General features: G+C 43.6%; 1 long non-coding RNA gene across 4 annotated transcripts in view; it reads right to left on the minus strand.

The window, feature by feature from the left end:
• Positions 1-27,034, minus strand: part of LOC307181391 — a 1,281,417-nt gene that overhangs the window by 789,513 nt on the left and 464,870 nt on the right. The window contains exon 1 of one of the 4 annotated variants that reach the window (XR_013826642.1): positions 2,755-2,810. The exons of the other annotated variants lie outside the window; for them this stretch is intronic. This is a non-coding gene — a long non-coding RNA (uncharacterized lncRNA). Of the gene's footprint in view, positions 1-2,754; positions 2,811-27,034 lie in introns of those variants that run through there. 4 annotated transcript variants of the gene reach the window in all.

Here is a 27,034-nt window from a genome sequence, read left to right on the forward strand (position 1 = left end):
GAGGACTGTACACCATGTGATCGGGAGATGTGTCTAAAATGCAGCTCATTTATCCTCTCCTGGTGCTCCTGTTCACCATTCGAGCCACGTTACTTAGAATCTCCCCACTTGGAGAATCAGCACATTTCAACTTCTGTTTCACACATTTTGCAAATTGTGAGGAGGATGAACGGGAAGAGGGGGAACCAATGAGAGAATAGTTGTAGGGGGTTGGACGGGCACATATCAATCTAATTTCCCATTAAGAATAAGAATTGAAAAAAGGCTCAGCCTGCCTCGCCGGAGCCAAAATAGGGCCTGAAGCAATCCTGCGGGTTTGAGGTCAGCTCACAAAAGAGCAACTTAAAAAATGGAGCTCAGGGTCACTGCAATTCACAAACCTGCAGAGTTATAAATGAAAACTAACGTCCAAAAATATGTTGAGGTAAGGCAAAGAAGAGGATCTGAATGCAAGACAGAATTGCAAGAAACAGATTTCAAGAGATAGATTGGACTCATCTTTAAAGCACATGAAAAGCGGCAGAATTTCGACAATGATGCAGTTGGCCCAAAAGGGCATATGCGTATTTCCTGATTATATCCAGGAAAAAACGCATACGCACTTTATGGGAAGGAAGCCCATATGGGCAAGCAAGCAATGCAAATGTGCACAACAAAGAAGTCTCATTTCCCACCGGTCAAAAGAGCCATCCTAAAAAATTGTAAAAACCAGAAATGCAGGACAGGCCATGGAGAACAGGGAGCCTTTATACGCTGATGGGCAGTGTGTGAACTGCCGAGAGCCACTCTGGAGAAGTGTATGGTGGTTCCTAAATCATCTAAAAAACAGAGCTACAGAGCATAGGACACTTCCAATCATGGGAGTATATCTAGGGAAGTCTAAAAATCAACAAGAAACAAGCACACCACAGTTTAGGGCTACTCTGTTTACAAGAACCTCAACTTCAGTACACCTTAAATATCCCAGGAAAGAGAACAATGGATAAAGAAGATGTGGTACTTATGTACAACGGAATATCTCTTCACCATGAAATCAATGTAATAAGGCTAGTAGAAGGATAAAGAGTGGATTTAGGTCCGATAATACTACTTGAAATAAGTCAAACAGAAAAAGAAACATATCATAAGATATCACCTATAGAGGGAGGGTAAATATGGCTGCACAAGAAATGAATTACAGAACAGAACAGTGTCTCACATTTAGAAAACACACTTATGTCAGCTTAAGGGGAAAGGAGAGGTGGGGTGATGCATAAAACCAGAGTTTGAAATTAGCACAGATACCGTTCAATAAACCAAATAGGTATTAGACAAGATCTACACCTTGCTCAATGAACTGGCCTCAACACACCCTATACACCACAGAGAAATATATCTGAGTAATAAGAGTCTTAAAACCCATGTATTGATATATCTCCATAAGGGAATCAAGTGTGTGCAGAGCAGCACAAACACAGCAGTGAAAATGAGCTAAACCCCATTATAGAAATAAATTTTAAAAACAAAACGCAGAAACAATGAAAGAGAGAAAAATTCTTACAAAATTCGCTCAGGGGCTGTGATGCAACCTGGATTGACCACATATAAACCCACAGCTGGATAAGACATAAGGCTGGACACTTGGGGCTGAGAGGATTGGTGAGCTTTGGTGAGCAACTGCCGAAAGTTTAATGCAATACTTCATGCTGCTCATTCCAAGGGTCCCAACACTCCAGGTTGAAGGGAATCTTCCTACAGCTAAACCATGCTTGGGAAACCCAGCGACTGGTATACCATATGATCGGGAAAGGTTTCTAAAACGCACCTCATTTTTCCTCTCCTGGGGCTCCGGATCGACATTCCAGCCGCTTTACTAACAACATCCCCACAAGGAGAGTCAATGTCTTTAAGATCTGGTATCGCACAGTCTGCAGTTAGTGCGGAGGATGAATGGGAATAGGGGGAACCAGCGAGAAACTAGCTGTAGCGGTTTCAATGGGCACATGTCACTCTAATTTCACATCAGTAAGAAGAATTAACCAAAGGCACAGCAAGGTGCCCCAGAAGAATAGGGCCTGAAGGAATCGTGTGGTTATGAGGCAAAATCACAAAAATAAGAGCTGAAAAATGGAGCTAAGGGACACTGCAATTCAAAAACCTGCAGAGTTATAAAGGCCAACTACTTTCAAAAAATATACTGAGGTAAGGCTATGAAGAGTCAATGAAAGCAAGGCAGAATTGCAGGAAACCGATTTGAGGAGGTAGACTGGAATTGCATTGAAAACATATGAAGAAAGTCAGAACCTCGACAATGATGCACTTGGCCAAAAAAGGCGTATGCGTTTTTTCCTGAATATATTCAGGAAAAAACGCATATGCCCTTTTTGGCCAACCAAGCAAGCTTGCAAAGGAAATCTGCACTACAATGAAGTCTCACTTCCCCCCAGTCAAAAGGGCCATCTGAAAAAAGTGTAAAATCGAGAAAGGCAGGACAGGCCATGGAGAACTGGGAGCCCTGTTATGCTGATGGGCGGGATGTAAGTTGCCAACACCACTTGGGAGAAGTGTATGGTGTTTCCTGAAATATCTAAAAAACAAAGCAACAGAGCCTAGGGCACTTCCACTTATGGTCCTATAGCTTAGGGAAATGAAAATCAAAAAGACACAGCCACCCCAAAGTTTGGGACGGCTCTGTTTACAATAACCTCGTTTACGGGACAAGTTCAATATCGCAGAAAGTGAAAAATGGATGAAGAAGTTGTGGTACTTACGTACAATGCAATATCACTCAGCAATGAAATCTATGTAATCAGGCCCATAGCAGCATAATGAGTGGATTCAGGTATGATGATTCTAACTGAAATAAGTCACACAGAAAAAGAAACATCATAAGATATCACTAATACACGAAACGTAAACTTGGCTACACAGGAACTGAATTACAAAACAGAACAGGGTCTCAAATTTAGAAAACTAACTTATGCTTGCTTAAGGGGAAAGGTGAGTTGGGGTGCTGCATAAAACCAGAGATTGAAATGAGCACAGATAAAGTTCCTTTAGCCAAATATGGAATAGACAAGAGCTACTCCTTGCTCAACGAAATGGACTCAACACCCCATATTAAACGCCTAAGAATGTACCTGACTAGTAAGTATCTTAAAACCTATGGATTGCTATGTTTCCGAAAGAGAATCAAGCATGTGTACAGGGGCATAAACGCAGCAGTGATAGGATTGGAGAGGTTCGGTGAGCAAATGAAGACCCTTTGAAGTCATATTGCATGGTACCCATTCCACGGGTTTCAACTACCCAGGTTTTAGGTATACTTCCTTCAGCTAAAATATGCGTGTGGAACCCAGAGTATGATCAACCATGTGATCGGGAGACGTGTTCAAATATGTCTCAGTTTTCCTCCCCTGGTACTCGGGTGCAACATTCCAGACGCTTTACTAACACTCTCCCCACTTGGAGAGTCAGCGCCTTTAACCTCCTGTTTGGCCCAGTTTGCAATTTCTGCGGAAGATGAACAGGAATAGCGAGAACCAATGAGAGGCTAGCTGGAGGTGTCTGGACGGGCAAATTTAACTCTCATTTCCCACCAGGAAGAGGAAATAACCAAAGGATCAGCGTGCCGTACCGGAACCAGATTAGGGCCTGAAGCCATCCTGCGGTGTTGCGGCCAGCTCAAAAGAAAGCGAGTTGAAGAAAGGAGCTCAGGGGCACTGTAATTCACAAACCTGCAGAGTTATAAATGACAGCTATTGTCCAAAAATATACTGAAGTAAGGCTGCCAAGCGGACTTGAAAGCGGGGCAGAATTGCAGGAAACCGATTTCAGGAGGTAGACTGGAATTACATTGAAAACATAGGAAAAGAGGCAGAACGTCCACAATGATGCACTTGGCCAAAAAGGGCGTATGCGTTTTTTCCTGAATATATTCAGGAAAAAACGCATACGCCCTTTTTGGCCAACCAAGCAAGCTTGCAAAGGAAATCTGCACTACAATGAAGTCTCACTTCCCCCCGGTCAAAAGGGCCATCTGAAAAAAGTGTAAAATCCAGAAAGGCAGGACAGGCCATGGAGAACTGGGAGCCTTGTTATGCTGATGGGCGGGATATCAATTGCCAACAACCACTCGGGAGAAGTGTATGGTGTTTCCTGAAACATCTAAAAAACAAAGCAGCAGAACCTAGGGCACTTCCACTTATGGTCCTATAGCTTAGGGAAATTAAAATCAAAAAGACACAGACACCCCAAAGTTTGGAACGGCTCTGTTTACAAGAACCTCGTTTACAGTACAAGTTCAACATCGCAGAAAGTGAAAAATGGATAAAGAAGTTGTGGTATTTACTTACAAAGCAATATCACTCAGCAATGAAATCTGTGTCATCAGGCCCTTAGCAGCACAATGAGTGGATTCAGGTATGATGATTCTAACTGAAGTAAGTCACACAGAAAAAGAAACATCATAAGATATCAGTAATACACGGAATGTAAACTTGGCTACACAGGAACTGAATTACAGAACAGAACAGGGACTCAAATTTAGAAAAACAACTTATGCTTGCTTAAGGGTAAAGGTGAGTTGGGGTGCTGCATAAAACCAGAGATTGAAATGAGCACAGATAAAGTTCCTTAAGCCAAATATGGAATAGACAAGAGCTACTCCTTGCTCAACGAAATGGACTCAACACCGCATATTAAACGCCTAAGAATGTACCTGACTTGTAAGTATCTTAAAACCTATGGATTGCTATGTCTCCAAAAGAGAATCAAGCATGTGTACAGGGGCATAAACGCAGCAGTGATAGGATTGGAGAGGTTGGGTGAGCAAATGAAGACCCTTTGAACTCATATTGCATGGTACCCATTCCACGGGTTTCAACTACCTAGGTTTAAGGTATTCTTCCTTCAGCTAAAACATGCATGAGGAACCTAGAGTATGATCAACCATGTGATCGGGAGACGTGTTCAAATATGTCTCAGTTTTCCTCCCCTGGTACTCGGGTGCAACATTCCAGACGCTTTACTAACACTCTCCCCACTTGGAGAGTCAGCGCCTTTAACCTCCTGTTTGGCCCAGTTTGCAATTTCTGCGGAAGATGAACAGGAATAGCGAGAACCAATGAGAGGCTAGCTGGAGGTGTCTGGACGTGCAAATTTAACTCTCATTTCCCACCAGGAAGAGGAAATAACCAAATGCTCAGCGTGCCGTACCGGAACCAGATTAGGGCCTGAAGCCATCCTGCGGTGTTGCGGCCAGCTCAAAAGAAAGCGAGTTGAAGAAAGGAGCTCAGGGGCACTGTAATTCACAAACCTGCAGAGTTATAAATGACAGCTATCGTCCAAAAATATACTGAAGTAAGGCTGTCAAGAGGACTTGAAAGCGGGGCAGAATTGCAGGAAACTGATTTCAGGAGGTAGAGTGGAATTGCATTGAAAGCATAGGAAAAGAGGCAGAACGTCCACAATGATGCACTTGGCCAAAAAGGGCGTATGCGTTTTTTCCTGAATATATTCAGGAAAAAACGCATACGCCCTTTTTGGCCAACCAAGCAAGCTTGCAAAGGAAATCTGCACTACAATGAAGTCTCACTTCCCCCCGGTCAAAAGGGCCATCTGAAAAAAGTGTAAAATCCAGAAAGGCAGGACAGGCCATGGAGAACTGGGAGCCTTGTTATGCTGATGGGCGGGATGTAAATAGCCAACAACCACTCGGGAGAAGTGTATGGTGTTTCCTGAAACATCTAAAAAACAAAGCAACAGAAACTAGGGCACTTCCACTTATGGTCCTATAGCTTAGGGAAATTAAAATCAAAAAGACACAGCCACCCCAAAGTTTGGAACGGCTCTGTTTACAAGAACCTCGTTTACAGTACAAGTTCAACATTGCAGAAAGTGAAAAATGGAGAAAGAAGTTGTGGTATTTACTTACAAAGCAATATCACTCAGCAATGAAATCTATGTCATCAGGCCCTTAGCATCACAATGAGTGGATTCAGGTATGATGATTGTAACTGAAGTAAGTCACACAGAAAAAGAAACATCATAAGATATCAGTAATACACGGAATGTAAACTTGGCTACACAGGAACTGAATTACAGAACAGAACAGGGACTCAAATTTAGAAAAACAACTTATGCTTGCTTAAGGGTAAAGGTGAGTTGGGGTGCTGCATAAAACCAGAGATTGAAATGAGCACAGATAAAGTTCCTTAAGCCAAATATGGAATAGACAAGAGCTACTCCTTGCTCAACGAAATGGACTCAACACTGCATAATAAACGCCTAAGAATGTACCTGGCTTGTAAGTATCTTAAAACCTATGGATTGCTATGTCTCCAAAAGAGAATCAAGCATGTGTACAGGGGCATAAACGCAGCAGTGATAGGATTGGAGAGGTTCGGTGAGCAAATGAAGACCCTTTGAAGTCATATTGCATGGTACCCATTCCACGGGTTTCAACTACCCAGGTTTAAGGTATTCTTCCTTCAGCTAAAACATGCATGTGGAACCTAGAGTATGATCAACCATGTGATCGGGAGACGTGTTCAAATATGTCTCAGTTTTCGTACCCTGGTACTCGGGTGCAACATTCCAGACGCTTTACTAACACTCTCCCGACTTGGAGAGTCAGTCCCTTTAACCTCCTGTTTGGCCCAGTTTGCAATTTCTGCGGAAGATGAACAGGAATAGCGAGAACCAATGGAGACTAGCTGGAGGTGTCTGGACGGGCAAATTTAACTCTCATTTCCTACCAGGAAGAGGAATTAACCAAAGGCTCAGCGTGCCATGCCAGAATCAGATTAGGGCCTGAAGCCATCCTGCGGTGTTGCGGCCAGCTCAAAAGAAAGCGAGTTGAAGAAAGGAGCTCAGGGGCACTGTAATTCACAAACCTGCAGAGTTATAAATGACAGCTATCGTCCAAAAATAGACTGAAGTAAGGCTGCCAAGAGGACTTGAAAGCGGGGCAGAATTGCAGGAAACCGATTTCAGGAGGTAGACTGGAATTGCATTGAAAGCATAGGAAAAGAGGCAGAACGTCCACAATGATGCACTTGGCCAAAAAGGGCGTATGCGTTTTTTCCTGAATATATTCAGGAAAAAACGCATACGCCCTTTTTGGCCAACCAAGCAAGCTTGCAAAGGAAATCTGCACTACAATGAAGTCTCACTTCCCCCCGGTCAAAAGGGCCATCTGAAAAAAGTGTAAAATCCAGAAAGGCAGGACAGGCCATGGAGAACTGGGAGCCTTGTTATGCTGAAGGGCGGGATGTAAATTGCCAACAACCACTCGGGAGAAGTGTATGGTGTTTCCTGAAACATCTAAAAAACAAAGCAACAGAGCCTAGGGCACTTCTGCTTATGGTCCTATAGCTTAGGGAAATTAAAATCAAAAAGACACAGCCACCCCAAAGTTTGGGACGCCTCCGTTTACAAGAACCTCATTTACCGTACAAGTTCAATATCACAGAAAGTGAAAAATGGATAAAGAACTTGTGGTACTTACGTACAATGCAGTATCAGTCAGCAATGAAATCTATGTCATCAGGCACGTAGCAGCATAATGAGTGGATTCAGGTACGATGATTCTAACTGAAATAAGTCACAAAGAAAAAGAAACATCAGAAGATATCACTAATACACGGAATGTAAACTTGGCTACACAGGAACTGCATTCCAAAACAGAACAGGGTCTCAAATTTAGAAAACCAACTTATGCTTGCTTCAGGGGAAAGGTGAGTTGGGTTGCTGCATAAAACCAGAGGTTGAAATGAGCACAGATAAAGTTCCTTAAGCCAAATATGGAATAGACAAGAGCTACTCCTTGCTCAACGAAATGGACTCAACACCCCATATTAAACGCCTAAGAATGTACCTGACTAGTAAGTATCTTAAAACCTATGGATTGCTATGTCTCCAAAAGAGAATCAAGCGTGTGTACAGGGGCATAAACGCAGCAGTGATAGGATTGGAGAGGTTCGGTGAGCAAATGAAGACCCTTTGAAGTCATATTGCATGGTACCCATTCCACGGGTCTCAACTCTCCAGGTTTAAGGTATTCTTCCTTCAGCTAAAACATGCATGTGGAACCTAGAGTATGATCAACCATGTGAACGGGAGACGTGTTCAAATATGTCTCAGTTTTCCTCCCCTGGTACTCGGGTGCAACATTCCAGACGCTTTACTAACACTCTCCCGACTTGGAGAGTCAGTCCCTTTAACCTCCTGTTTGGCCCAGTTTGCAATTTCTGCGGAACATGAACAGGAATAGCGAGAACCAATGAGAGACCAGCTGGAGGTGTCTGAACGGGCAAATTTAACTCTCATTTCCCACCAGGAAGAGGAATTAACCAAAGGCTCAGCATGCCGGGCCGGAACCAGATTAGGGCCTGAAGCCATCCTGCGGTGTTGCGGCCAGGTCATAAGAAAGCGAGTTGAAGAAAGGAGCTCAGGGGCACTGTAATTCACAAACCTGCAGAGTTATAAATGACAGCTATCGTCCAAAAATAGACTGAAGTAAGGCTGCCAAGAGGACTTGAAAGCGGGGCAGAATTGCAGGAAACCGATTTCAGGAGGTAGACTGGAATTGCATTGAAAGCATAGGAAAAGAGGCAGAATGTCCACAATGATGCACTTGGCCATAAAGGGCGTATGCGTTTTTTCCTGAATATATTCAGGAAAAAACGCATAGGCCCTTTTTGGCCAACCAAGCAAGCTTGCAAACGAAATCTGCACTACAATGAAGTCTCACTTCCCCCGGTCACAAGGGCCATCTGAAAAAAGTGTAAAATCCAGAAAGGCAGGACAGGCCATGGAGAACTGGGAGCCTTGTTATGCTGATGGGCGGGATGTAAATTGCCAACAACCACTCGGGAGAAGTGTATGGTGTTTCCTGAAACATCTAAAAAACAAAGCAACAGAGCCTAGGGCATTTCCACTTATGGTCCTATAGCTTAGGGAAATTAAAATCAAAAAGACACAGCCACCCCAAAGTTTGGAACGGCTCTGTTTACAAGAACCCCGTTTACAGTACAAGTTCAACATCGCAGAAAGTGAAAAATGGATAAAGAACTTGTGGTACTTACGTAGAAAGCAGTATCACTCAGCAATGAAATCTATGTCATCAGGCCTGTAGCAGCATAATGAGTAGATTCAGGTACGATGATTCTAACTGAAATAAGTCACACAGAAAAAGAAACATCATAAGATATCACTAATACACGGAATGTAAACTTGGCTACACAGGAACTGCATTCCAAAACAGAACAGGGTCTCAAATTTAGAAAACCAACTTATGCTTGCTTAAGGGGAAAGGTGAGTTGGGGTGCTGCATAAAACCAGAGATTGAAATGAGCACAGATAATGTTCCTTAAGCCAAATATGGAATAGACAAGAGCTACTCCTTGCTCAACGAAATGGACTCAACACCGCATATTAAACGCCTAAGAATGTACCTGACTAGTAAGTATCTTAAAACCTATGGATTGCTATGTCTCCGAAAGAGAATCAAGCATGTGTACAGGGGCATAAACGCAGCAGTGATAGGATTGGAGAGGTTCGGTGAGCAAATGAAGACCCTTTGAAGTCATATTGCATGGTACCCATTCCACGGGTTTCAACTACCCAGGTTTTAGGTATACTTCCTTCAGCTAAAATATGCATGTGGAACCCAGAGTATGATCAACCATGTGATCGGGAGACGTGTTCAAATATGTCTCAGTTTTCCTCCCCTGGTACTCGGGTGCAACATTCCAGACGCTTTACTAACACTCTCCCGACTTGGAGAGTCAGTCCCTTTAACCTCCTGTTTGGCCCAGTTTGCAATTTCTGCGGAACATGAACAGGAATAGCGAGAACCAATGAGAGACCAGCTGGAGGTGTCTGGACGGGCAAATTTAACTCTCATTTCCCACCAGGAAGAGGAAATAACCAAAGGCTCAGCGTGCTGTACCGGAACCAGATTAGGGCCTGAAGCCATCCTGCGGTGTTGCGGCCAGCTCAAAAGAAAGCGAGTTGAAGAAAGGAGCTCAGGGGCACTGTAATTCACAAACCTGCAGAGTTATAAATGACAGCTATCGTCCAAAAATAGACTGAAGTAAGGCTGCCAAGAGGACTTGAAAGCGGGGCAGAATTGCAGGAAACCGATTTCAGGAGGTAGACTGGAATTGCATTGAAAGCATAGGAAAAGAGGCAGGACGTCCACAATGATGCACTTGGCCAAAAAGTGCGTATGCGTTTTTTCCTGAATATATTCAGGAAAAAACGCATACGCCCTTTTTGGCCAACCAAGCAAGCTTGCAAAGGATATCTGCACTACAATGAAGTCTCACTTCCCCCCCGGTCAAAAGGGCCATCTGAAAAAAGTGTAAAATCCAGAAAGGCAGGACAGGCCATGGAGAACTGGGAGCCTTGTTATGCTGATGGGCGGGATGTAAATTGCCAACAGACACTCGGGAGAAGTGTATGGTGTTTCCTGAAACATCTAAAAAACAAAGCAACAGAGCCTAGGACACTGCCACTTATGGTCCTATAGCTTAGGGAAATTAAAATCAAAAAGACACAGCCACCCCAAAGTTTGGGACGCCTCTGTTTACAAGAACCTCGTTTACAGTACAAGTTCAACATCGCAGAAAGTGAAAAATGGATAAAGAACTTGTGGTATTTACTTACAAAGCAATATCACTCAGCAATGAAATCTATGTCATCAGGCCCTTAGCAGCACAATGAGTGGATTCAGGTATGATGATTCTAACTGAAATAAGTCACACAGAAAAAGAAACATCATAAGATATCAGTAATACACGGAATGTAAACTTGGCTACACAGGAACTGAATTACAGAACAGAACAGGGTCTCAAATTTAGAAAACCAACTTATGCTTGCTTAAGGGGAAAGGTGAGTTGGGGTGCTGCATAAAACCAGAGATTGAAATGAGCACAGATAAAGTTCCTTAAGTCAAATATGGAATAGACAAGAGCTACTCCTTGCTCAAGGAAATGGACTCAACACCGCATATTAAACGCCTAAGAATGTACCTGACTAGTAAGTATCTTAAAACCTATGGATTGCTATGTCTCCGAAAGAGAATCAAGCATGTGTACAGGGGCATAAACGCAGCAGTGATAGGATTGGAGAGGTTCGGTGAGTTAATGAAGACCCTTTGAAGTCATATTGCATGGTACCCATTCCACGGGTCTCAACTCTCCAGGTTTAAGGTATTCTTCCTTCAGCTAAAACATGCATGTGGAACCCAAGTATGATCAACCATGTGAACGGGAGACGTGTTCAAATATGTCTCAGTTTTCCTCCCCTGGTACTCGGGTGCAACATTCCAGACGCTTTACTAACACTCTCCCCACATGGAGAGTCAGCGCCTTTAACCTCCTGTTTGGCCCAGTTTGCAATTTCTGCGGAAGATGAACAGGAATAGCGAGAACCAATGAGAGGCTAGCTGGAGGTGTCTGGACGGGCAAATTTAACTCTCATTTCCCACCAGGAAGAGGAAATAACCAAAGTCTCAGCGTGCCGTACCGGAACCAGATTAGGGCCTGAAGCCATCCTGCGGTGTTGCGGCCAGCTCAAAAGAAAGCGAGTTGAAGAAAGGAGCTCAGGGGCACTGTAATTCACAAACCTGCAGAGTTATAAATGACAGCTATTGTCCAAAAATATACTGAAGTAAGGCTGCCAAGAGGACTTGAAAGCGGGGCAGAATTGCAGGAAACCGATTTCAGGAGGTAGACTGGAAATACATTGAAAGCATAGGAAAAGAGGCAGAACGTCCACAATGATGCACTTGGCCAAAAAGGGCGTATGCGTTTTTTCCTGAATATATTCAGGAAAAAACGCATACGCCCTTTTTGGCCAACCAAGCAAGCTTGCAAAGGAAATCTGCACTACAATGAAGTCTCACTTCCCCCCGGTCAAAAGGGCCATCTGAAAAAAGTGTAAAATCCAGAAAGGCAGGACAGGCCATGGAGAACTGGGAGCCTTGTTATGCTGATGGGCGGGATGTAAATTGCCAACAACCACTCGGGAGAAGTGTATGGTGTTTCCTGAAACATCTAAAAAACAAAGCAACAGAACCTAGGGCACTTCCACTTATGGTCCTATAGCTTAGGGAAATTAAAATCAAAAAGACACAGCCACCCCAAAGTTTGGAACGGCTCTGTTTACAAGAACCTCGTTTACAGTACAAGTTCAACATCGCAGAAAGTGAAAAATGGATAAAGAAGTTGTGGTATTTACTTACAAAGCAATATCACTCAGCAATGAAATCTGTGTCATCAGGCCCTTAGCAGCACAATGAGTGGATTCAGGTATGATGATTCTAACTGAAGTAAGTCACACAGAAAAAGAAACATCATAAGATATCAGTAATACACGGAATGTAAACTTGGCTACACAGGAACTGAATTACAGAACAGAACAGGGACTCAAATTTAGAAAAACAACTTATGCTTGCTTAAGGGTAAAGGTGAGTTGGGGTGCTGCATAAAACCAGAGATTGAAATGAGCACAGATAAAGTTCCTTAAGCCAAATATGGAATAGACAAGAGCTACTCCTTGCTCAACGAAATGGACTCAACACCGCATATTAAACGCCTAAGAATGTACCTGACTTGTAAGTATCTTAAAACCTATGGATTGCTATGTCTCCAAAAGAGAATCAAGCATGTGTACAGGGGCATAAACGCAGCAGTGATAGGATTGGAGAGGTTGGGTGAGCAAATGAAGACCCTTTGAACTCATATTGCATGGTACCCATTCCACGGGTTTCAACTACCCAGGTTTAAGGTATTCTTCCTTCAGCTAAAACATGCATGTGGAACCTAGAGTATGATCAACCATGTGATCGGGAGACGTGTTCAAATATGTCTCAGTTTTCGTACCCTGGTACTCGGGTGCAACATTCCAGACGCTTTACTAACACTCTCCCGACTTGGAGAGTCAGTCCCTTTAACCTCCTGTTTGGCCCAGTTTGCAATTTCTGTGGAAGATGAACAGGAATAGCGAGAACCAATGAGAGGCTAGCTGGAGGTGTCTGGACGGGCAAATTTAACTCTCATTTCCTACCAGGAAGAGGAATTAACCAAAGGCTCAGCGTGCCATGCCAGAATCAGATTAGGGCCTGAAGCCATCCTGCGGTGTTGCGGCCAGGTCACAAGAAAGCGAGTTGAAGAAAGGAGCTCAGGGGCACTGTAATTCACAAACCTGCAGAGTTATAAATGACAGCTATCGTCCAAAAATATACTGAAGTAAGGCTGCCAAGAGGACTTGAAAGCGGGGCAGAATTGCAGGAAACCGATTTCAGGAGGTAGACTGGAATTGCATTGAAAGCATAGGAAAAGAGGCAGAACGTCCACAATGATGCACTTGGCCAAAAAGGGCGTATGCGTTTTTTCCTGAATATATTCAGGAAAAAACGCATACGCCCTTTTTGGCCAACCAAGCAAGCTTGCAAAGGAAATCTGCACTACAATGAAGTCTCACTTCCCCCCAGTCAAAAGGGCCATCTGAAAAAAGTGTAAAATCCAGAAAGGCAGGACAGTCCATGGAGAACTGGGAGCCTTGTTATGCTGATGGGCGGGATGTAAATTGTCATCAGACACAAGGGAGAAGTGTATGGTGTTTCCTGAAACATCTAAAAAACAAAGCAACAGAGCCTAGGGCACTGCCACTTATGGTCCTATAGCTTAGGGAAATTAAAATCAAAAAGACACAGCCACCCCAAAGTTTGGGACGCCTCTGTTTACAAGAACCTCGTTTACAGTACAAGTTCAACATCGCAGAAAGTGAAAAATGGATAAAGAAGTTGTGGTATTTACTTACAAAGCAATATCACTCAGCAATGAAATCTATGTCATCAGGCCCTTAGAATCACAATGAGTGGATTCAGGTATGATGATTCTAACTGAAATAAGTCACACAGAAAATGAAACATCATAAGATATCAGTAATACACGGAATGTAAACTTGGCTACACAGGAACTGAATTACAGAACAGAACAGGGTCTCAAATTTAGAAAACCAACTTATGCTTGCTTAAGGGTAAAGGTGAGTTGGGGTGCTGCATAAAACCAGAGATTGAAATGAGCACAGATAAAGTTCCTTAAGTCAAATATGGAATAGACAAGAGCTACTCCTTGCTCAACGAAATGGACTCAACACCCCATATTAAACGCCTAAGAATGTACCTGACTAGTAAGTATCTTAAAACCTATGGATTGCTATGTCTCCGAAAGAGAATCAAGCATGTGTACAGGGGCATAAACGCAGCAGTGATAGGATTGGAGAGGTTCGGTGAGCAAATGAAGACCCTTTGAAGTCATATTGCATGGTACCCATTACACGGGTCTCAACTCTCCAGGTTTAAGGTATTCTTCCTTCAGCTAAAACATGCATGTGGAACCCAACTATGATCAACCATGTGAACGGGAGACGTGTTCAAATATGTCTCAGTTTTCCTCCCCTGGTACTCGGGTGCAACATTCCAGACGCTTTACTAACACTCTCCCCACTTGGAGAGTCAGCGCCTTTAACCTCCTGTTTGGCCCAGGTTGCAATTTCTGCGGAAGATGAACAGGAATAGCGAGAACCAATGAGAGGCTAGCTGGAGGTGTCTGGACGGGCAAATTTAACTCTCATTTCCCACCAGGAAGAGGAATTAACCAAAGGCTCAGCGTGCCGGGCCGGAACCAGATTAGGGCCTGAAGCCATCCTGCGGTGTTGCGGCCAGCTCAAAAGAAACCGAGTTGAAGGAAGGAGCTCAGGGGCACTGTAATTCACAAACCTGCAGAGTTATAAATGACAGCTATCGTCCAAAAATAGACTGAAGTAAGGCTGCCAAGAGGACTTGAAAGCGGGGCAGAATTGCAGGAAACCGATTTCAGGAGGTAGACTGGAATTGCATTGAAAGCATAGGAAAAGAGGCAGAACGTCCACAATGATGCACTTGGCCAAAAAGGGCGTATGCGTTTTTTCCTGAATATATTCAGGAAAAAACGCATACGCCCTTTTTGGCCAACCAAGCAAGCTTGCAAAGGAAATCTGCACTACAATGAAGTCTCACTTCCCCCCGGTCAAAAGGGCCATCTGAAAAAAGTGTAAAATCCAGAAAGGCAGGACAGGCCATGGAGAACTGGGAGCCTTGTTATGCTGATGGGCGGGATGTAAATTGCCAACAACCACTCGGGAGAAGTGTCTGGTGTTTCCTGAAACATCTAAAAAACAAAGCAACAGAACCTAGGGCACTTCCACTTATGGTCCTATAGCTTAGGGAAATTAAAATCAAAAAGACACAGCCACCCCACAGTTTGGAACGGCTCTGTTTACAAGAACCTCGTTTACAGTACAAGTTCAACATCGCAGAAAGTGAAAAATGGATAAAGAAGTTGTGGTATTTACTTACAAAGCAATATCACTCAGCAATGAAATCTGTGTCATCAGGCCCTTAGCAGCACAATGAGTGGATTCAGGTATGATGATTCTAACTGAAGTAAGTCACACAGAAAAAGAAACATCATAAGATATAAGTAATACACGGAATGTAAACTTGGCTACACAGGAACTGAATTACAGAACAGAACAGGGTCTCAAATTTAGAAAACCAACTTATGCTTGCTTAAGGGGAAAGGTGAGTTGGGGTGCTGCATAAAACCAGAGATTGAAATGAGCACAGATAAAGTTCCTTAAGCCAAATATGGAATAGACAAGAGCTACTCCTTGCTCAACGAAATGGACTCAACACCCCATATTAAACGCCTAAGAATGTACCTGACTAGTAAGTATCTTAAAACCTATGGATTGCTATGTCTCCGAAAGAGAATCAAGCATGTGTACAGGGGCATAAACGCAGCAGTGATAGGATTGGAGAGGTTCGGTGAGCAAATGAAGACCCTTTGAAGTCATATTGCATGGTACCCATTACACGGGTCTCAACTCTCCAGGTTTAAGGTATTCTTCCTTCAGCTAAAACATGCATGTGGAACCCAACTATGATCAACCATGTGAACGGGAGACGTGTTCAAATATGTCTCAGTTTTCCTCCCCGGTACTCGGGTGCAACATTCCAGACGCTTTACTAACACTCTCCCCACTTGGAGAGTCAGCGCCTTTAACCTCCTGTTTGGCCCAGTTTGCAATTTCTGCGGAAGATGAACAGGAATAGCGAGAACCAATGAGAGGCTAGCTGGAGGTGTCTGGACGGGCAAATTTAACTCTCATTTCCCACCAGGAAGAGGAAATAACCAAAGGCTCAGCGTGCCATACCGGAACCAGATTAGGGCCTGAAGCCATCCTGCGGTGTTGCGGCCAGCTCAAAAGAAAGCGAGTTGAAGAAAGGAGCTCAGGGGCACTGTAATTCACAAACCTGCAGAGTTATAAATGACAGCTATTGTCCAAAAATATACTGAAGTAAGGCTGCCAAGAGGACTTGAAAGCGGGCCAGAATTGCAGGAAACCGATTTCAGGAGGTAGACTGGAATTGCATTGAAAGCATAGGAAAAGAGGCAGAACGTCCACAATGATGCACTTGGCCAAAAAGGGCGTATGCGTTTTTTCCTGAATATATTCAGGAAAAAACGCATACGCCCTTTTTGGCCAACCAAGCAAGCTTGCAAAGGAAATCTGCACTACAATGAAGTCTCACTTCCCCCCGGTCAAAAGGGCCATCTGAAAAAAGTGTAAAATCCAGAAAGGCAGGACAGGCCATGGAGAACTGGGAGCCTTGTTATGCTGATGGGCGGGATGTAAATTGCCAACAACCACTCGGGAGAAGTGTATGGTGTTTCCTGAAACATCTAAAAAACAAAGCAACAGAACCTAGGGCACTTCCACTTATGGTCCTATAGCTTAGGGAAATTAAAATCAAAAAGACACAGCCACCCCAAAGTTTGGAACGGCTCTGTTTACAAGAACCTCGTTTACAGTACAAGTTCAACATCGCAGAAAGTGAAAAATGGATAAAGAAGTTGTGGTATTTACTTACAAAGCAATATCACTCAGCAATGAAATCTGTGTCATCAGGCCCTTAGCAGCACAATGACTGGATTCAGGTATGATGATTCTAACTGAAGTAAGTCACACAGAAAAAGAAACATCATAAGATATCAGTAATACACGGAATGTAAACTTGGCTACACAGGAACTGAATTACAGAACAGAACAGGGACTCAAATTTAGAAAAACAACTTATGCTTGCTTAAGGGTAAAGGTGAGTTGGGGTGCTGCATAAAACCAGAGATTGAAATGAGCACAGATAAAGTTCCTTAAGCCAAATATGGAATAGACAAGAGCTACTCCCTGCTCAACGAAATGGACTCAACACCGCATATTAAACGCCTAAGAATGTACCTGACTTGTAAGTATCTTAAAACCTATGGATTGCTATGTCTCCAAAAGAGAATCAAGCATGTGTACAGGGGCATAAACGCAGCAGTGATAGGATTGGAGAGGTTGGGTGAGCAAATGAAGACCCTTTGAACTCATATTGCATGGTACCCATTCCACGGGTTTCAACTACCCAGGTTTAAGGTATTCTTCCTTCAGCTAAAACATGCATGTGGAACCTAGAGTATGATCAACCATGTGATCGGGAGACGTGTTCAAATATGTCTCAGTTTTCGTACCCTGGTACTCGGGTGCAACATTCCAGACGCTTTACTAACACTCTCCCGACTTGGAGAGTCAGTCCCTTTAACCTCCTGTTTGGCCCAGTTTGCAATTTCTGCGGAAGATGAACAGGAAGAGCGAGAACCAATGAGAGGCTAGCTGGAGGTGTCTGGACGGGCAAATTTAACTCTCATTTCCTACCAGGAAGAGGAATTAACCAAAGGCTCAGCGTGCCATGCCAGAATCAGATTAGGGCCTGAAGCCATCCTGCGGTGTTGCGGCCAGGTCACAAGAAAGCGAGTTGAAGAAAGGAGCTCAGGGGCACTGTAATTCACAAACCTGCAGAGTTATAAATGACAGCTATCGTCCAAAAATAGACTGAAGTAAGGCTGCCAAGAGGACTTGAAAGCGGGGCAGAATTGCAGGAAACCGATTTCAGGAGGTAGACTGGAATTGCATTGAAAGCATAGGAAAAGAGGCAGAACGTCCACAATGATGCACTTGGCCAAAAAGGGCATATGCGTTTTTTCCTGAATATATTCAGGAAAAAACGCATACGCCCTTTTTGGCCAACCAAGCAAGCTTGCAAAGGAAATCTGCACTACAATGAAGTCTCACTTCCCCCCGGTCAAAAGGGCCATCTGAAAAAAGTGTAAAATCCAGAAAGGCAGGACAGGCCATGGAGAACTGGGAGCCTTGTTATGCTGATGGGCGGGATGTAAATTGCCAACAGACACTCCGGAGAAGTGTATGGTGTTTCCTGAAACATCTAAAAAACAAAGCAACAGAACCTAGGGCACTTCCACTTATGGTCCTATAGCTTGGGAAATTAAAATCAAAAAGACACAGCCACCCCAAAGTTTGGAACGGCTCTGTTTACAAGAACCTCGTTTACAGTACAAGTTCAACATCGCAGAAAGTGAAAAATGGATAAAGAAGTTGTGGTATTTACTTACAAAGCAATATCACTCAGCAATGAAATCTGTGTCATCAGGCCCTTAGCAGCACAATGACTGGATTCAGGTATGATGATTCTAACTGAAGTAAGTCACACAGAAAAAGAAACATCATAAGATATCAGTAATACACGGAATGTAAACTTGGCTACACAGGAACTGAATTACAGAACAGAACAGGGACTCAAATTTAGAAAAACAACTTATGCTTGCTTAAGGGTAAAGGTGAGTTGGGGTGCTGCATAAAACCAGAGATTGAAATGAGCACAGATAAAGTTCCTTAAGCCAAATATGGAATAGACAAGAGCTACTCCTTGCTCAACGAAATGGACTCAACACCGCATATTAAACGCCTAAGAATGTACCTGACTTGTAAGTATCTTAAAACCTATGGATTGCTATGTCTCCAAAAGAGAATCAAGCATGTGTACAGGGGCATAAACGCAGCAGTGATAGGATTGGAGAGGTTGGGTGAGCAAATGAAGACCCTTTGAACTCATATTGCATGGTACCCATTCCACGGGTTTCAACTACCCAGGTTTAAGGTATTCTTCCTTCAGCTAAAACATGCATGTGGAACCTAGAGTATGATCAACCATGTGATCGGGAGACGTGTTCAAATATGTCTCAGTTTTCGTACCCTGGTACTCGGGTGCAACATTCCAGACGCTTTACTAACACTCTCCCAACTTGGAGAGTCAGTCCCTTTAACCTCCTGTTTGGCCCAGTTTGCAATTTCTGCGGAAGATGAACAGGAAGAGCGAGAACCAATGAGAGGCTAGCTGGAGGTGTCTGGACGGGCAAATTTAACTCTCATTTCCTACCAGGAAGAGGAATTAACCAAAGGCTCAGCGTGCCATGCCAGAATCAGATTAGGGCCTGAAGCCATCCTGCGGTGTTGCGGCCAGGTCACAAGAAAGCGAGTTGAAGAAAGGAGCTCAGGGGCACTGTAATTCACAAACCTGCAGAGTTATAAATGACAGCTATCGTCCAAAAATATACTGAAGTAAGGCTGCCAAGAGGACTTGAAAGCGGGGCAGAATTGCAGGAAACCGATTTCAGGAGGTAGACTGGAATTGCATTGAAAGCATAGGAAAAGAGGCAGAACGTCCACAATGATGCACTTGGCCAAAAAGGGCATATGCGTTTTTTCCTGAATATATTCAGGAAAAAACGCATACGCCCTTTTTGGCCAACCAAGCAAGCTTGCAAAGGAAATCTGCACTACAATGAAGTCTCACTTCCCCCCAAACAAAAGGGCCATCTGAAAAAAGTGTAAAATCCAGAAAGGCAGGACAGGCCATGGAGAACTGGGAGCCTTGTTATGCTGATGGGCGGGATGTCAATTGTCATCAGACACTAGGGAGAAGTGTATGGTGTTTCCTGAAACATCTAAAAAACAAAGCAACAGAGCCTAGGGCACTGCCACTTTTGGTCCTATAGCTTAGGGAAATTAAAATCAAAAAGACACAGCCACCCCAAAGTTTGGGACGCCTCTGTTTACAAGAACCTCGTTTACAGTACAAGTTCAACATCGCAGAAAGTAAAAAATGGATAAAGAAGTTGTGGTATTTACTTACAAAGCAATATCACTCAGCAATGAAATCTATGTCATCAGGCCCTTAGAATCACAATGAGTGGATTCAGGTATGATGATTCTAACTGAAGTAAGTCACACAGAAAATGAAACATCATAAGATATCAGTAATACACGGAATGGAAACTTGGCTACACAGGAACTGAATTACAGAACAGAACAGGGTCTCAAATTTAGAAAACCAACTTATGCTTGCTTAAGGGGAAAGGTGAGTTGGGGTGCTGCATAAAACCAGAGATTGAAATGAGCACAGATAAAGTTCCTTAAGCCAAATATGGAATAGACAAGAGCTACTCCTTGCTCAACGAAATGGACTCAACACCGCATATTAAACGCCTAAGAATGTACCTGACTAGTAAGTATCTTAAAACCTATGGATTGCTATGTCTCCGAAAGAGAATCAAGCATGTGTACAGGGGCATAAACGCAGCAGTGATAGGATTGGAGAGGTTCGGTGAGCAAATGAAGACCCTTTGAAGTCATATTGCATGGTACCCATTACACGGGTCTCAACTCTCCAGGTTTAAGGTATTCTTCCTTCAGCTAAAACATGCATGTGGAACCCAAGTATGATCAACCATGTGAACGGGAGACGTGTTCAAATATGTCTCAGTTTTCCTCCCCTGGTACTCGGGTGCAACATTCCAGACGCTTTACTAACACTCTCCCCACTTGGAGAGTCAGCGCCTTTAACCTCTTGTTTGGCCCAGTTTGCAATTTCTGCGGAAGATGAACAGGAATAGCGAGAACCAATGAGAGGCTAGCTGGAGGTGTCTGGACGGGCAAATTTAACTCTCATTTCCCACCAGGAAGAGGAATTAACCAAAGGCTCAGCGTGCCGGGCCGGAACCAGATTAGGGCCTGAAGCCATCCTGCGGTGTTGCGGCCAGCTCAAAAGAAACCGACTTGAAGAAAGGAGCTCAGGGGCACTGTAATTCACAAACCTGCAGAGTTATAAATGACAGCTATCGTCCAAAAATAGACTGAAGTAAGGCTGCCAAGAGGACTTGAAAGCGGGGCAGAATTGCAGGAAACCGATTTCAGGAGGTAGACTGGAATTGCATTGAAAGCATAGGAAAAGAGGCAGAACGTCCACAATGATGCACTTGGCCAAAAAGGGCGTATGCGTTTTTTCCTGAATATATTCAGGAAAAAACGCATATGCCCTTTTTGGCCAACCAAGCAAGCTTGCAAAGGAAATCTGCACTACAATGAAGTCTCACTTCCCCCCAGTCAAAAGGGCCATCTGAAAAAAGTGTAAAATCCAGAAAGGCAGGACAGGCCATGGAGAACTGGGAGCCTTGTTATGCTGATGGGCGGGATGTAAATTGCCAACAGACACTCAGGAGAAGTGTATGGTGTTTCCTGAAACATCTAAAAAACAAAGCAACAGAGCCTAGGGCACTGCCACTTATGGTCCTATAGCTTAGGGAAATTAAAATCAAAAAGACACAGCCACTCCAAAGTTTGGGACGCCTCTGTTTACAAGAACCTCGTTTACAGTACAAGTTCAACATCGCAGAAAGTGAAAAATGGATAAAGAAGTTGTGGTATTTACTTACAAAGCAATATCACTCAGCAATGAAATCTATGTCATCAGGCCCTTAGCATCACAATGAGTGGATTGAGGTATGATGATTCTAACTGAAATAAGTCACACAGAAAAAGAAACATCATAAGATATCAGTAATACACGGAATGTAAACTTGGCTACACAGGAACTGAATTACAGAACAGAACAGGGTCTCAAATTTAGAAAACCAACTTATGCTTGCTTAAGGGGAAAGGTGAATTGGGGTGCTGCATAAAACCAGAGATTGAAATGAGCACAGATAAAGTTCCTTAAGTCAAATATGGAATAGACAAGAGCTACTCCTTGCTCAACGAAATGGACTCAACACCGCATATTAAATGCCTAAGAATGTACCTGACTAGTAAGTATCTTAAAACCTATGGATTGCTATGTCTCCGAAAGAGAATCAAGCATGTGTACAGGGGCATAAACGCAGCAGTGATAGGATTGGAGAGGTTCGGTGAGCAAATGAAGACCCTTTGAAGTCATATTGCATGGTACCCATTAAACGGGTCTTAACTCTCCAGGTTTAAGGTATTCTTCCTTCAGCTAAAACATGCATGTGGAACCCAAGTATGATCAACCATGTAAACGGGAGACGTGTTCAAATATGTCTCAGTTTTCCTCCCCTGGTACTCGGGTGCAACATTCCAGACGCTTTACTAACACTCTCCCCACTTGGAGAGTCAGCGCCTTTAACCTCCTGTTTGGCCCAGTTTGCAATTTCTGCGGAAGATGAACAGGAATAGCGAGAACCAATGAGAGGCTAGCTGGAGGTGTCTGGACGGGCAAATTTAACTCTCATTTCCCACCAGGAAGAGGAAATAACCAAATTCTCAGCGTGCCGTACCGGAACCAGATTAGGGCCTGAAGCCATCCTGCGGTGTTGCGGCCAGGTCACAAGAAAGCGAGTTGAAGAAAGGAGCTCAGGGGCACTGTAATTCACAAACCTGCAGAGTTATAAATGACAGCTATTGTCCAAAAATAGACTGAAGTAAGGCTGCCAAGAGGACTTGAAAACGGGGCAGAATTGCAGGAAACCGATTTCAGGAGGTAGACTGGAATTGCATTGAAAGCATAGGAAAAGAGGCAGAACGTCCACAATGATGCACTTGGCCAAAAAGGGCGTATGCGTTTTTTCCTGAATATATTCAGGAAAAAACGCATACGCCCTTTTTGGCCAACCAAGCAAGCTTGCAAAGGAAATCTGCACTACAATGAAGTCTCACTTCCCCCCGGTCAAAAGGGCCATCTGAAAAAAGTGTAAAATCCAGAAAGGCAGGACAGTCCATGGAGAACTGGGAGCCTTGTTATGCTGATGGGCGGGATGTAAATTGCCAACAGACACTCGGGAGAAGTGTATGGTGTTTCCTGAAACATCTAAAAAACAAAGCAACAGAGCCTAGGGCACTTCCACTTATGGTCCTATAGCTTAGGGAAATTAAAATCAAAAAGACACAGACACCCCAAAGTTTGGAACGGCTCTGTTTACAAGAACCTCGTTTACAGTACAAGTTCAACATCGCAGAAAGTGAAAAATGGATAAAGAAGTTGTGGTATTTACTTACAAAGCAATATCACTCAGCAATGAAATCTGTGTCATCAGGCCCTTAGCAGCACAATGAGTGGATTCAGGTATGATGATTCTAACTGAAATAAGTCACACAGAAAAAGAAACATCATAAGATATCAGTAATACACGGAATGTAAACTTGGCTACACAGGAACTGAATTACAGAACAGAACAGGGTCTCAAATTTAGAAAACCAACTTATGCTTGCTTAAGGGTAAAGGTGAGTTGGGGTGCTGCATAAAACCAGAGATTGAAATGAGCACAGATAAAGTTCCTTAAGCCAAATATGGAATAGACAAGAGCTACTCCTTGCTCAACGAAATGGACTCAACACCCCATATTAAACGCCTAAGAATGTACCTGACTAGTAAGTATCTTAAAACCTATGGATTGCTATGTCTCCGAAAGAGAATCAAGCATGTGTACAGGGGCATAAACGCAGCAGTGATAGGATTGGAGAGGTTCGGTGAGCAAATGAAGACCCTTTGAAGTCATATTGCATGGTACCCATTACACGGGTCTTAACTCTCCAGGTTTCAGGTATTCTTCCTTCAGCTAAAACATGCATGTGGAACCCAAGTATGATCAACCATGTGAACGGGAGACGTGTTCAAATATGTCTCAGTTTTCCTCCCCTGGTACTCGGGTGCAACATTCCAGACGCTTTACTAACACTCTCCCCACTTGGAGAGTCAGTGCCTTTAACCTCCCGTTTGGCCCAGTTTGCAATTTCTGCGGAAGATGAACAGGAATAGCGAGAACCAATGAGAGACTAGCTGGAGGTGTCGGGACGGGCAAATATAACTCTCATTTCCCAACAGGAAGAGGAAATAACCAAAGGCTCAGCGTGCCGTGCCGGAACCAGATTAGGGCCTGAAGCCATCCTGCGGTGTTGCGGCCAGGTCACAAGAAAGCGAGTTGAAGAAAGGAGCTCAGGGTCACTGTAATTCACAAACCTGCAGAGTTATAAATGACAGCTATCGTCCAAAAATAGACTGAAGTAAGGCTGCCAAGAGGACTTGAAAGCGGGGCAGAATTGCAGGAAACCGATTTCAGGAGGTAGACTGGAATTGCATTGAAAGCATAGGAAAAGAGGCAGAACGTCCACAATGATGCACTTGGCCAAAAAGGGCGTATGCGTTTTTTCCTGAATATATTCAGGAAAAAACGCATACGCCCTTTTTGGCCAACCAAGCAAGCTTGCAAAGGAAATCTGCACTACAATGAAGTCTCACTTCCCCCCGGTCAAAAGGGACATCTGAAAAAAGTGTAAAATCCAGAAAGGCAGGACAGGCCATGGAGAACTGGGAGCCTTGTTATGCTGATGGGCGGGATGTAAATTGCCAACAACCACTCGGGAGAAGTGTATGGTGTTTCCTGAAACATCTAAAAAACAAAGCAACAGAACCTAGGGCACTTCCACTTATGGTCCTATAGCTTAGGGAAATTAAAATCAAAAAGACACAGCCACCCCAAAGTTTGGAACGGCTCTGTTTACAAGAACCTCGTTTACAGTACAAGTTCAACATCGCAGAAAGTGAAAAATGGATAAAGAAGTTGTGGTATTTACTTACAAAGCAATATCACTCAGCAATGAAATCTGTGTCATCAGGCCCTTAGCAGCACAATGAGTGGATTCAGGTATGATGATTCTAACTGAAATAAGTCACACAGAAAAAGAAACATCATAAGATATCAGTAATACATGGAATGTAAACTTGGCTACACAGGAACTGAATTACAGAACAGAACAGGGTCTCAAATTTAGAAAACCAACTTATGCTTGCTTAAGGGTAAAGGTGAGTTGGGGTGCTGCATAAAACCAGAGATTGAAATGAGCACAGATAAAGTTCCTTAAGCCAAATATGGAATAGACAAGAGCTACTCCTTGCTCAACGAAATGGACTCAACACCGCATATTAAACGCCTAAGAATGTACCTGACTAGTAAGTATCTTAAAACCTATAGATTGCTATGTCTCCGAAAGAGAATCAAGCATGTGTACAGGGGCATAAACGCAGCAGTGATAGGATTGGAGAGGTTCGGTGAGCAAATGAAGACCCTTTCAAGTCATATTGCATGGTACCCATTACACGGGTCTCAACTCTCCAGGTTTAAGGTATTCTTCCTTCAGCTAAAACATGCATGTGGAACCCAAGTATGATCAACCATGTGAACGGGAGACGTGTTCAAATATGTCTCAGTTTTCCTCCCCTGGTACTCGGGTGCAACATTCCAGACGCTTTACTAACACTCTCCCCACTTGGAGAGTCAGCGCCTTTAACCTCCTGTTTGGCCCAGTTTGCAATTTCTGCGGAAGATGAACAGGAATAGCGAGAACCAATGAGAGGCTAGCTGGAGGTGTCTGGACGGGCAAATTTAACTCTCATTTCCCACCAGGAAGAGGAAATAACCTAAGGCTCAGCGTGCCGTACCGGAACCAGATTAGGGCCTGAAGCCATCCTGCGGTGTTGCGGCCAGCTCAAAAGAAAGCGAGTTGAAGAAAGGAGCTCAGGGGCACTGTAATTCACAAACCTGCAGAGTTATAAATGACAGCTATCGTCCAAAAATAGACTGAAGTAAGGCTGCCAAGAGGACTTGAAAGCGGGGCAGAATTGCAGGAAACCGATTTCAGGAGGTAGACTGGAATTGCATTGAAAGCATAGGAAAAGAGGCAGAACGTCCACAATGATGCACTTGGCCAAAAAGGGCGTATGCGTTTTTTCCTGAATATATTCAGGAAAAAACGCATACGCCCTTTTTGGCCAACCAAGCAAGCTTGCAAAGGAAATCTGCACTACAATGAAGTCTCACTTCCCCCCGGTCAAAAGGGCCATCTGAAAAAAGTGTAAAATCCAGAAAGGCAGGACAGGCCATGGAGAACTGGGAGCCTTGTTATGCTGATGGGCGGGATGTCAATTGCCAACAACCACTCGGGAGAAGTGTATGGTGTTTCCTGAAACATCTAAAAAACAAAGCAACAGAACCTAGGGCACTTCCACTTATGGTCCTATAGCTTAGGGAAATTAAAATCAAAAAGACACAGCCACCCCAAAGTTTGGAACGGCTCTGTTTACAAGAACCTCGTTTACAGTACAATTTCAACATCGCAGAAAGTGAAAAATGGATAAAGAAGTTGTGGTATTTACTTACAAAGCAATATCACTCAGCAATGAAATCTGTGTCATCAGGCCCTTAGCAGCACAATGAGTGGATTCAGGTATGATGATTCTAACTGAAGTAAGTCACACAGAAAAAGAAACATCATAAGATATCAGTAATACACGGAATGGAAACTTGGCTACACAGGAACTGAATTACAGAACAGAACAGGGTCTCAAATTTAGAAAACCAACTTATGCTTGCTTAAGGGGAAAGGTGAGTTGGGGTGCTGCATAAAACCAGAGATTGAAATGAGCACAGATAAAGTTCCTTAAGTCAAATATGGAATAGACAAGAGCTACTCCTTGCTCAACGAAATGGACTCAACACCGCATATTAAACGCCTAAGAATGTACCTGACTAGTAAGTAACGTAAAACCTATGGATTGCTATGTCTCCGAAAGAGAATCAAGCATGTGTACAGGGGCATAAACGCAGCAGTGATAGGATTGGAGAGTTTCGGTGAGCAAATGAAGACCCTTTGAAGTCATATTGCATGGTACCCATTACACGGGTCTTAACTCTCCAGGTTTAAGGTATTCTTCCTTCAGCTAAAACATGCATGTGGAACCCAAGTATGA

This window comes from Stenella coeruleoalba, assembly GCF_951394435.1.
Source record: "Stenella coeruleoalba genome assembly, contig: scaffold_63, whole genome shotgun sequence".
Taxonomy (NCBI): Eukaryota; Metazoa; Chordata; class Mammalia; order Artiodactyla; family Delphinidae; genus Stenella; species Stenella coeruleoalba.